The following is a 10820-nucleotide window of genomic DNA, read 5'->3' as shown; positions in this document are numbered from 1 at the left end:
ACTACCATTTAATAGAAAAACCTGTATCATCAATCTTTTTTAAATCCAGATGCATATCAGAATTATTTTGGAATTTTTTGAAAAATACAAATGCCCAGTGCTTTTTTCTTTTTTGCTAGAGCTCCAGATATATTTCTAATGAGCAGCCATGTTTAGAAACAACTGGGCTATATGAGGATCTTTTACTTTTTTCTAGTTTGTTTCACTTTTTCTATTTCATATTCAGTGCTCCCATTTCACTTTTGTTTTCCAATTTCTCCATCTCTTCTTTTTTTTTTTAATGTTCTTTCTCAAGCCTTTATCAAGCATAGTAGAAAAGCTTTTGTATACATATATATAAATAATATGTATAATATATATATTTTAGAAAACTTATGAATTTTTGCCTAACTAAAAAAATTATGACATTTTGATTCCACTTGTTTGACTTAGTATGAATAGAATGCTAGATTTCTAATTATAAAGAATAGAAATGTAACAAGCAACAATGTGTAGCACAGGGAACTGTAGTCAATATCTTGTAATAACTTATAATGAAAAATAATTTTGAAAATATTATATATGTTTATGCATGACTGAATCACACACACAAAAAGTAACTTTTTGAAATTTAGTACTGTTTATCCTTTTGCCAGTTTTTTAAAATGTCCTATGGATAATAACATATGAGATACAAAATTTTAAATATATTTGTGTAGGATATGATTAATATAAATTAATTAAATATAAATCTATTATATTTAAATTATTAATGACATCATTCAAGATGCTCCTATTCTTATTTTTTCTGCACTTGATAAAATATTCTCAGAGAAATGTTAATATGTCTCACTATGATTATATATTTTTTCTTTTCCCTTATATTTCTTCTGATTTTTGCTTTATGTATCTTTGTTTTTTTTAAGGTGTCTAATGGTTTATGCTGTCTGTCTTCTTTGTGAATTGTAGCCTTTATTAAAAATATTCATCTTTGTTTCACTTTTTAAATAAATAAATAAAATTAAATTTGAATTGAAAAACAAAAAAGAATCCACCTTCCAATGCAGGGGACATAGGTTTGATGGCTGGCTGGGGAACTAAGATCCCACCCGCCACGAGAGAACCTAGATCATGCCACCCCAAAGAAAGACATCCCACAGACTAGAAGACTTGACACAGCCAAACAAGTACCAAAAAAACTACATGGTTACTGAAAGGTAAATACGCCATTCTTCACTTGTTTTCTGCTTATGTTTACAGTCCCCTGTTCATTGCTTTAGGTTCTTTCCTTGTGGTTTGAGGTTTTTCTTTAGTGGTATGCTTGGTCCCTTTTCTATGGTTTTTGTGTATCTATTATAAGTTTTTTATTTGTGGTTACCAAAGGATCCAAATATGTTGACCTACAACAATATCTGCTTGTTTTAAACTGGTAGTCATTTAGTGTCAAAAAGAATTGAAAACATCTATTATATCTATATTTTTTACTCCTCTCCCCTACATTGTGTGTTTTTTGATGTCGTACTTTGCATCTTCATGTTTATCCCTTCTCTGTTTATTGTAGTTATTGTTGATCTTTTTTGTCTTTTAATCTTTGTATTAATCTATTTAAGTGGTTGATTTGTAGCCTTCAGCATACATTTACTTTACTAGTGGGATTTTTCATTCCTGTAGATTCTTACTTCTTCTTGTAGTTATTTTTTTTTTCCACTTAGAGAAGACTCTCTGTATCTTTTAGGGTAGGTTTAGTATTGATGAACTCTTTTTATTCTGAGAAATTCATTGTCACTTCTTCAATTCTAAATCATAATCTTGTTGAGTAGAATATCCTGGAGTTCACTGTTGGCAAAAGCAGACTCAACGGACCATGATAGACCCAGGATTGGGAGAGAATTGGCCCAGAGCCCTGTGAGCATCAGGGTGGAAAGCAGGTTGATTGCAGCCTGATCTCAGTTTGGTTCATTCTGCCCTGTTACAGGAATTTCTCAACTGTGGAGTTGGAATGCAAGGCCTCTTGAAAAAAATTGACCCTGTTCTTACTGAGAAAGTGTGAAGGTTCTGGTTGAATCAATGCAACAAGGTTGTTGTATAACCTGAGTGTCCAGAGCTAAAAACCTTGTGACTGTTGTAAAGAACCAAGTATTGTATTAAATTTTGGTAAAAATTTCAAACTTTTTAGCCTTCCTATTTTTAGAAAGTATAATCCTTTAAATAAAAATATTATTAATATAGAAATTATATAGAGCTCCTAAAACTCTGTTATGTTGGTAGAATGTTGTTAGTCATATTTCTAGTAATTATCTTAAATTGTAACCCACCTGCCAATGCAGGAGACATAAGATACACAGGTTCCATCCAGAAGATCTATTGAAGGAGGCCATGGCAACCCACTCCAGTATTCTTGCATGGAGAATCCCCATAGACAGAGGAGCTTGGCGAACTACAGTCCACAGGGTCGCAAAGAGTTGGACACAAGTGACTGAGCATGCACACACACTGTATGTCATAGCGGTAACCAGGTTTCAATGGCACTGTAACTAGATCCTTAAAGTTGACTTTTTAAAAGTCTTTTACCATTTATTGTTGTGCTCTGATGCTTTTGCAAATTTCTTTATCTTCAAGAAGATTCATGGAAAGGACTTTGTGACAAGTGCAGGTTTCTGATAACTCTCAGATCATACCACTGAATTGGGTAAGAAATTAAAGAATCCTAATGGAAAATCTGATGACTTCATTAAACTATTAACAGAAGATTAAGATCAGGGATTAGTTAAATAGGATTGAGTGAACCTATAAGTATGGTTATAATTTTTCGGTTTTGTCTGAAATAGTACTGTTTTTTAACCTGTGTTTTCCAGATATGAGGAAGGCTTTAAATTACACCTCTACAAGTAGAAATGAAATTATTTTTTCTCTCTACCTGAACTCTCCAGAATTTGGAAACTCTTAGGCTCCCAGAAGCTTTCTCAGATATGCATGTGTGTGCTAAGTCTCTTTAGCCATGTCCAACTCTTTGTGACCCTATGGACTGTAGCCCACCAGCCTCCTCTGTCCATGGGATTCTCCAGGCAAGAATACTGGAGAGGGTTGCCATGCGCGCCTTCTCCAGGGGATCTTCCTGACCCAGGGATCAAACCCGTGTCTCTTACATCTCCTGCATTGGCAGGCAGGTTCTTTACCAGTAGCGCCACCTGGGAAGCCCCTTCTCTGGTATAAGGAAGGTCAGCTTCTAACAGGTGCCAGAATCTCAAGGTATTTGAGGACCTCCAGATGAGAAGAATTCACTCGAATCTATCATTCAAATTTATAGATATCACAGGTGGAACCTGTAACACATCCCTGTTGTCACTTTCCTGGTCCTGAAAGATTTTTTTTTTTTTTAAGTTCAATCTGATCGCTTCTGAAAAGTTTCAACACAACCAATTAAAAAGCCTGCATGATCAATTAACCACAGACTTACTTCACAAACAGATTAGTCTTAATTTGGCTATATTTAGTAGAAGTAAGGGTAATTTTCAAGAGAAAAAAGATGTTTTAGTGAATATTAAATTTTAGTTTTATCCATGGAGGTTTGTATTTACTGGCTAAAACTCACTTTCTAGACAGCTGCTTGTGAAGTTTAGTTTTTAAACGGACACCCTAAGTTTGTTTCTGAAGTTTAGCAAAGTAATCTAACTTTGGATGAAGATCTGATTCACCATGACCTGCAACTGGGAGATAATGCATCCTGGAAAAGAAATCAGGTAAAAGACTCTTTGTAACCACCTTGGCAACCATGCCAGGCCTCTCCTGGATGAACTGCAACTCCTGTTTCTGACACCTAATTACAACTCAGACAGGCGCAACCACACCACGATGAGCTGATGGTGACATCTGAAACAGACAGATAACTCAAGATGCGGGACTAGACCTGTATGCTGACAACTTTGACAGTTGCTCACACTTGTGCTTATGAACCAAATGTATTTTGTCTTTGTGCTCAGTCTTAGGCAAGTTTCAAAAATAAATCAAATTGCTGTTTATGGCCAAATACCTATGTTCTTTACTCCTCAATTGCCTTGGTGGATTTTTCCTCTCCAGGGCCCTAACTGGATGGCTCTTGGAAATTTTTATTTTAAAGAAAAGAAACTCTAGCTCCACACAAGCTAATGTTATCACCAGCATAACTGAGACTTTCTGATCCAGCCAATTAATAATACCTATTCTCAACCTGGCCATAAATAACTCCATTTCATTAGGTGTTATATTTTGGGTAGCTCCTAACAGGCCCCAGTGGATTTTTGCAACAAGTTTATGACATTGAGTCTCCCCAGGTTGTTTAGGAAGATATGTAATTGGTTTCCCTTGGGCTGAAGGTCACCTACAGGTAATCTTGGAAACAGCCCCAGCCAATCTGCCAATCTGCGTTTAATACAGGCACACTGGGCTCAATCTGTTTTCCAAAAGTATGATCATTTGATCGCAGTATTTGTTCCTTCACTTGGAACAGAAGATATTATTCATGTAGAGGCTTTAACAAAATTCACTCAGCAAGCTTTGAATGATAGTAATCAACCCATTAGGTTCTCAGTTTGGAAATTTCCATGATGAGAAAAGCAGTCTCACAGAATTTCATGGCCCTCAATATTTTAGCTGTTTCCCAAGGGGGAATTTGGCATGCTGCTGTCCATGGGGCTGCAAACAGTCAGACATAACTGAGCAACTGAACTGAACTGAATGGGGAATTGGTGCTGTAGCATGTACTGAATGCTGTATCTTTACACCTAATGAGTCTTCAGATGTAACTGATCTTATAACCCAAGGGAAATGTCACATTTCTGCTCTGAACAATTCTTTTCCCAGTTTAGAGGAAGCACTAGGAAAATGCTTTGGTTTAGGAGCTCTTCGCTTAAGTTTTTGCTAATGATGTTGTTGATCCTACAGGCAATTTTAGTTACATTTTGTGCAACTTATAAGGTAATAGTAGTTTCTTTTATGCTATGTGTCACTTGCTTATACTAAGATAGTACATTTATATTTTCAATCAAATGAAAATATAGATTATGCCAATAGTTCTCTATAAAATAATAAGCATACACAATGCACATGTGAGAAAAATTGGTTTAAGTCTTATTGGACAACCTAGAATTGACTGTCAGTCCTTGCCAAACATTCTGCTAGTATTACCCCCACAAAAACAGCGAACTAACCTATTAGGACTTGGTATCAAGGGATATGACAGACCAAGGGCAGGAAAGCAACTACCCTAGAAAATATTTGCTCACCTACTGCTTTCTACCAAATGATCAATGATCAAAAGGGGGAAATTGTGAAATAAAATTCATATTTTATGACAAGACAAGAAACATTTAAATATAAAAATTTTTTTCTTTACCATTTGGTTTCGTCTCTTTCTCCCCTCTACAGCACATTACACATTGACCAAACCTCCCCCATCAGCAGAAATACCTGCTCAACCATAAACAGCAACATTTTCCTGGCATCGGTAAGACAGCTCCTTAAAAGATAACATTGCTTCTAGACTTGTAAGGGACCATGATGATGCTTAGATAATTGGATTAAGTACACTGTCAACAGTATGTCTCCCAGGGTTTGTTGGGTACCTGGTGTATGTGTTTGGATCACGGCTCAACACCAGGCCAGGCTGTCGACAGTTTCCCCTTAGTCTCCATTCCTTACTTATGCAAAGCCTCAAGATCAGCCTTTGTTGTTGTTCAGTCCCTCAGTCGTGTCTGACTCCTTGCGACCCCGTGGACTGCAGCATAACATGCTTCCCTGTCCTTCACCATCTCCTGGAGCTTGTGCAAACTCATGTTCACTGAGTCGGTGATGCCATCCAACCATCTCATTCTCTGTCGTCCCCTTCTCGTCCTGTCTTCAGCCTTTCCCAGCATCAGGGTCTTTTCCAATGAGTCAGCTCTTCACATCAGGTGACCAAAGTATTGGAACTTCGGCTTCAGCATCAGTCCTTCCAATGAGTATTCAGGGTTGATTTCCTTTAGGATTGACTGGTTTGATCTCCCTGCAGTCCCAAGGACTCTCAAGAGCGAATGTTTAGGGCCTTCTGAAGTCTCTGCCAAGTTTATGCACTGTTTAGCACAATCCTCGGCATGTGTGTTGGTTTCTGGATGCTTATGAATGTGTTGGAGCTTACGAAGCTCTACAGACATTCTCTAGCTTTTCCTTTGAAGCTTTATGTTTAACCAGTTTTGCTGTTCCAAACTGCTTCCACTGCCTAAGGTGTGCAGAGTTAATCAATTCCCTCTCAGTGTTTGTTTGCTTGTTTTTTGACAAATGCTTCTGGGGAAAAAGCTTTCCCAGGCTTGCAAGTGAGATTTTCTGGGGAACCAGCAGATAGTTCAAATGATGACTCTCCCCTTGGAAATAGGCTCTGAAAGCATCCCAGCCTCATTCTGCCTTGTCTGGCATCTGCCACGATTCTCCTTTTCACCATGGTTGTCAGCTATTATTTTTCAGCGTGATAGTGGAACTAGAGTTGAGACTGGATTAGAGTAAGCTGTTTTCTTGAAGAAATGCTCCCTGGGTTGCTGCAAGCCCTTGGTTGATTTCCAGAGTTCTGAAAAAGCTGGCTCTGACAATGTTGCCAGCTTTCTCGTCGCTTTTATGGAGAAAATAATTTTCAGAGGTGCTTGCATCTCCATTTTTGTGATGTCACTCTAAGGATATAATTCAAACTCAGGCCCTCTCCCTCGCTGACCAATCCTCTACCTATTACATCTGTGGTTCTCAAACTTTACATGCATCAGAATCACCGCAAAGGCTTGCTAAAATACAGTTGCTGGACTCCACACCTAGAGTTTCCAATTCAGGTCTGAAGTTGGACCTACCTGAGAATTTGCATATTAGAGACATTAATGCTGATTCTGTTGGTATGGGGATCACACCTCAATAACTACTGCATTACATCCTGTAGAAATGAAAAGTGGTGCCTTCATTTCATTGCCGTAGGGAGTGCTTCCCCCCTCTGAAATCAACAATAATACATAAAAATCATATGATTTTTACATATCTAAACTGTGGTGTTCAAGAAGAGTCCCTTGGATGGCAAGGAGATCCAACCAGTCCATCCTAAAGGAAATCAGTCCTGAATATTCACTGGAAGGACTGACGCTGAAGCTCCTGAATATTCACTGGAAGGACTGATGCTGAAGCTGAAACTCCAATACTTTGGCCACCTGATGCAAAGAACTGACTCATTGGAAAAGACCCTGATGCTGGGAAAGATTGAAGGCAGGAGAAGGGGATGACAGAGGATGAGATGGTTGGATGGCATCACTGACTCAATGGACATGAATTTGAGTAAACTCCGGGAGTTGGTGATGGACAGGGAGGCCTGGCGTGCTGCAGTCCATGGGGTCACGAAGAGTCATACACAACTAGGCTACTGAACTGAACTGATATACCTATATTTATCTATCTATCTATCTATATAAAATACACTACCTAAGTGTTCAGTACTTACTACATGCTAGGTATTGAAATGGGGAAGGGGACACGGCACAACTTTTGAAAAAGTGACATAGCCCATATTTACCTGACAGGGGAGATACAATGATCACAAAGGTAGTTTTTTCAAAGTGAGGCTCATCCATTGTACTCCAGATGTGCTGGCCCCTGCAATTTCCCTATATGTGGGAAACTTGACTGCACAATTTGTGGTAGTGGGGAACTTTCCCCCCAAGGGAAAAAGAGAAAAACGTAGCCCAAGGACACAACATAAACAGATTATAATAAAATGGGTCCAAGATGTCAGATAAGTCAATTTTGACTAGACCTTAATCCTCAATATATGCTCACTGTAACACATCAACAAGCTAAATGACAAACCCAGAGGCACCATGACAGTTCCACAGGAGCCAGTGTATAGTGAGAGTGTAGCCTCTTGATTCTAGAATACATGGAGTGTTTCTCAAAGAGTAACATAGATCAATTCTGATGCCTTGGGACATGCATGCAGGATTAAAAAAAAAAAAAGACTCACATAGTGAGAGTGTGATTCCTATTTTGGTTCAATTTTTCTCTCCTTTGATTATATCATGATAAAAATGCCATTTCCCTGCTTGCTTTTAAAATATGTCTCTAGTGCTTGGTAACCTTCCATTTTTTACAGGCAATAGGCTTTAGGCTTAGAGACTTTAGTAGAAAAAAATGCTCTTTAATTCCCAGAATTTAAAAACTTTGCTTTATGTTCACTTCTCCTTCAGTCACTTTCAACTTGGGAGAGGTGATACAGGCTTTCAATTTATAGTAATTTACAAAGTCTTCCTCTTAAAGAAACTGAAGGAAAAACACATTTATTTAAAGAAAATAAATACTACTGTGAATGTATACACAGATATCATATGAAAGAGATTAAAATTCGGAAAACCCTGCCCCAACAAACAGGTTTGTGTATCCAACTGGATCAGTATACAACATCCTAAAAGGAGACAAGGGAAATGTGACTAAAGTATCAGTTCTCCTTCAAAGAGGAAGAGACTTGGATGGAGAAAGAGCAACAGGTGTGAAGCAGGAAATGGTTTCTTGGTAAGAAATGTACTACATCAGTGGGCTGAGAGTTTTGTTCCACAAACTGCCTAGCCAATTCTCATAGTCCAACTTTTATACTAAAGTTGGGATAATTTTGTTTTCATCAACAGCAAAAAAAATTAGTCTGGGTTCACTGGCAGGAGATTTTGCAGTTGCCAGGGACAGCACAAAAAGTGGGGCTCTTAACTCTTCGCGCAGGTGATAAGATAAATGTATCCTTGGCATTGGGCATATGTGTGGTGGGGGTGAAGAGGCTTGCAGTAAGATGGGAGGAGAGCGGGACTGTAATCACAGAAGCAGACAGGTTCGGCATGAAAAGAGGACACGTGCAGGACGAAGAAACAATTCAGCATCACTGACACAACTGACTAAACTGTTACCCATGTTTAAATTAATTAAGGTGTCCAAGGACTACAGCTGTTGTATTTATTTTGGTTGCAAGTGATGGGAGCTGATACTTACCAGCTTGACAACTCATCAGCCCCAAGGTGCAAACTGGAAGCCTCTGGTCAGGCTGTGGCTATACAGAGGAAATGCAAGCACCTCCATATGACCCGCCCCTACCCCAACAGAATCAGAAATGAGGGGACAGAGGACTGTCTGCGGGACTGTGGGGTGGGAGGGGAGAAGGTGGGCAAAAGAGGGAGAGCTGCCCTTCCTCCTTCTGCTATCTTCTCTCGGCCTACCCATGACCCCGGGAGACCTTTCTTGTTAGGTCTACAGTCAAATTAGGATTGATTTTGGAAACTGTGGTGTTGGAGAAGACTCTTGAGAGTCCCTTGGACTGCAAGGAGATCCAACCAGTCCATCTTAAAGGACATTAGTCCTGAATATTCGTTGGAAGGACTGATGCTGAAGCTGAAACTCCAGTACTTTGGCCACCTGATGCGAACAACCGACTCACTGGAAAAGACTCTGATGCTAGGACAGATTGAAGGCCGGAGGGGAAGGGGACGAGAGAGGATGAGATGGTTGGATGGCATCACCGACTAGCAAGCTCAGGGGGTTGGTGATGGACAAGGAGGCCTGGCGTGCTGCAGTCCATGGGGTCGCAAAGAGTCGGACACGACTGAACGACTGGACTGACAGGATTGATTTTGACACCTCCATCTCGCGTGCTGCGCCTTCATTTCTGAAAGCCTAACTGCGCCAGTCCTTCTCCAATTCTCCGCACGGCCTCTCTTCCCCTGAGACCCAGCCCTTGCCTCCCGGCTCAACCCATTGAAGGCCTTGCGGGCCCGGCATGGCGCCCCGCCCCCTCAAACGTCGCAGTGCTGCAGGGAAAGTGGGCGGGGCCGGGCGGGGGTGGGGTTTGTCCTTCCGCTCTAGGGCCAATAGGCGAGGTTCCCCCTTGCCGAGACAGGGGAGCGGGGCGCAAAGACCCGACGAGTGTTTTCCCCTTCTCCGCCACGTCCCAACTACTGACGCGCACCCACTCCTCAGGTTCCGATTGGGCATGAGGCTTACCCCCCGCAGCGGCCTCTTAAGCCTATTGGTGGAGTCCGCTTTGGGGGCGGGGCTTGATCGCCCCCCCGCCCTCGCCTGCGCCGCGGCGCAAGGGGCGGGGCGCGCCGCCGCCGCCCGTGTTTCCGCCGCCGCTGGCTGCTGCGCGTTGGGCGGGGGAGGAGTCGGAGGCGGAGAAGAAGGCGGCGGCGGCGGGTGGAGGACCGGGTTCCGTCCTCGCTCCGGAGCCGCTTCTCAGCTCGGTGAGGGGATTGCTTTCCTTTTCTTTAAATGAGGCTGGTCCCGGTGTCGGGTCACGGTGTCGGCGAGGGTCACGGCGGGGAAGTTGCCGCCTCCGTCGCCGGCGTCTCTCCGTCCCGGCCTTCGAGCGGGGCCGGTTTGCGGCCCGCCGCGCCGGCCATGGTGGGTGGGGTCGCTGACTGGGAGAGGCAGTTTTCGCCGCCTGGGCCCGCTCCTCCAGCGCCGGCCGCGGGGCCTCCGCAGGCCGCTCCTCCTCGCTGCCCTTGGCGGCTGGGCCCGCGAGCGCTGCCTTTCTCCGTCAGCGCGGCTGTGTGAGGAGACCGTCTCCCCCGGCGCGCTCACCGCGTCGCCGTCACCCCGTGTAGAGACCCCCGCGTACCCCGCTCAGTCACCCCGTGTGGAGACCCCGCGCACCCCGCTCAGTCACCCCGTGTGGAAACCCCCGCTCACACCGCATGTGAATACCCCCCCTCCCGGTCACCCCGTGTGGAGACCCCGCGCACCCCCGTTCAGTCACCCCGTGTGGAGACCCCGCGCACCCCAGGTCAGGCACCCGGTTAGAGCCGAGCCGTCGGACGCCGCGAGCCTGC

At 42.6% G+C, this 10820-nt stretch overlaps 1 protein-coding gene and 1 pseudogene across 3 annotated transcripts in view; both read left to right on the top strand.

Moving 5' to 3' along the window:
• Nucleotides 1-7523: 7523 nt before the first annotated feature.
• On the top strand, nucleotides 7524-7675 carry LOC139033476 (U1 spliceosomal RNA; annotated as a pseudogene).
• A 2435-nt stretch (nucleotides 7676-10110) lies between these two features.
• The window catches only part of PJA2 (praja ring finger ubiquitin ligase 2), a 69140-nt gene continuing 68430 nt past the window's right edge, over nucleotides 10111-10820 (top strand). For all 3 annotated transcript variants that reach the window (XM_070462677.1, XM_070462678.1, XM_070462679.1), the window contains exon 1: nucleotides 10111-10232. The gene's annotated coding sequence lies outside the window, so the exon portion shown is untranslated. The remainder of the gene's footprint in view (nucleotides 10233-10820) is intronic.

Source organism: Odocoileus virginianus, unplaced genomic scaffold (assembly GCF_023699985.2).
Source record: "Odocoileus virginianus isolate 20LAN1187 ecotype Illinois unplaced genomic scaffold, Ovbor_1.2 Unplaced_Scaffold_8, whole genome shotgun sequence".
Lineage (NCBI taxonomy): Eukaryota > Metazoa > Chordata > Mammalia > Artiodactyla > Cervidae > Odocoileus > Odocoileus virginianus.
The sequence above is the reverse complement of the archived record's forward strand: the minus strand, read 5'-3'. Positions and strand labels throughout refer to the sequence as shown.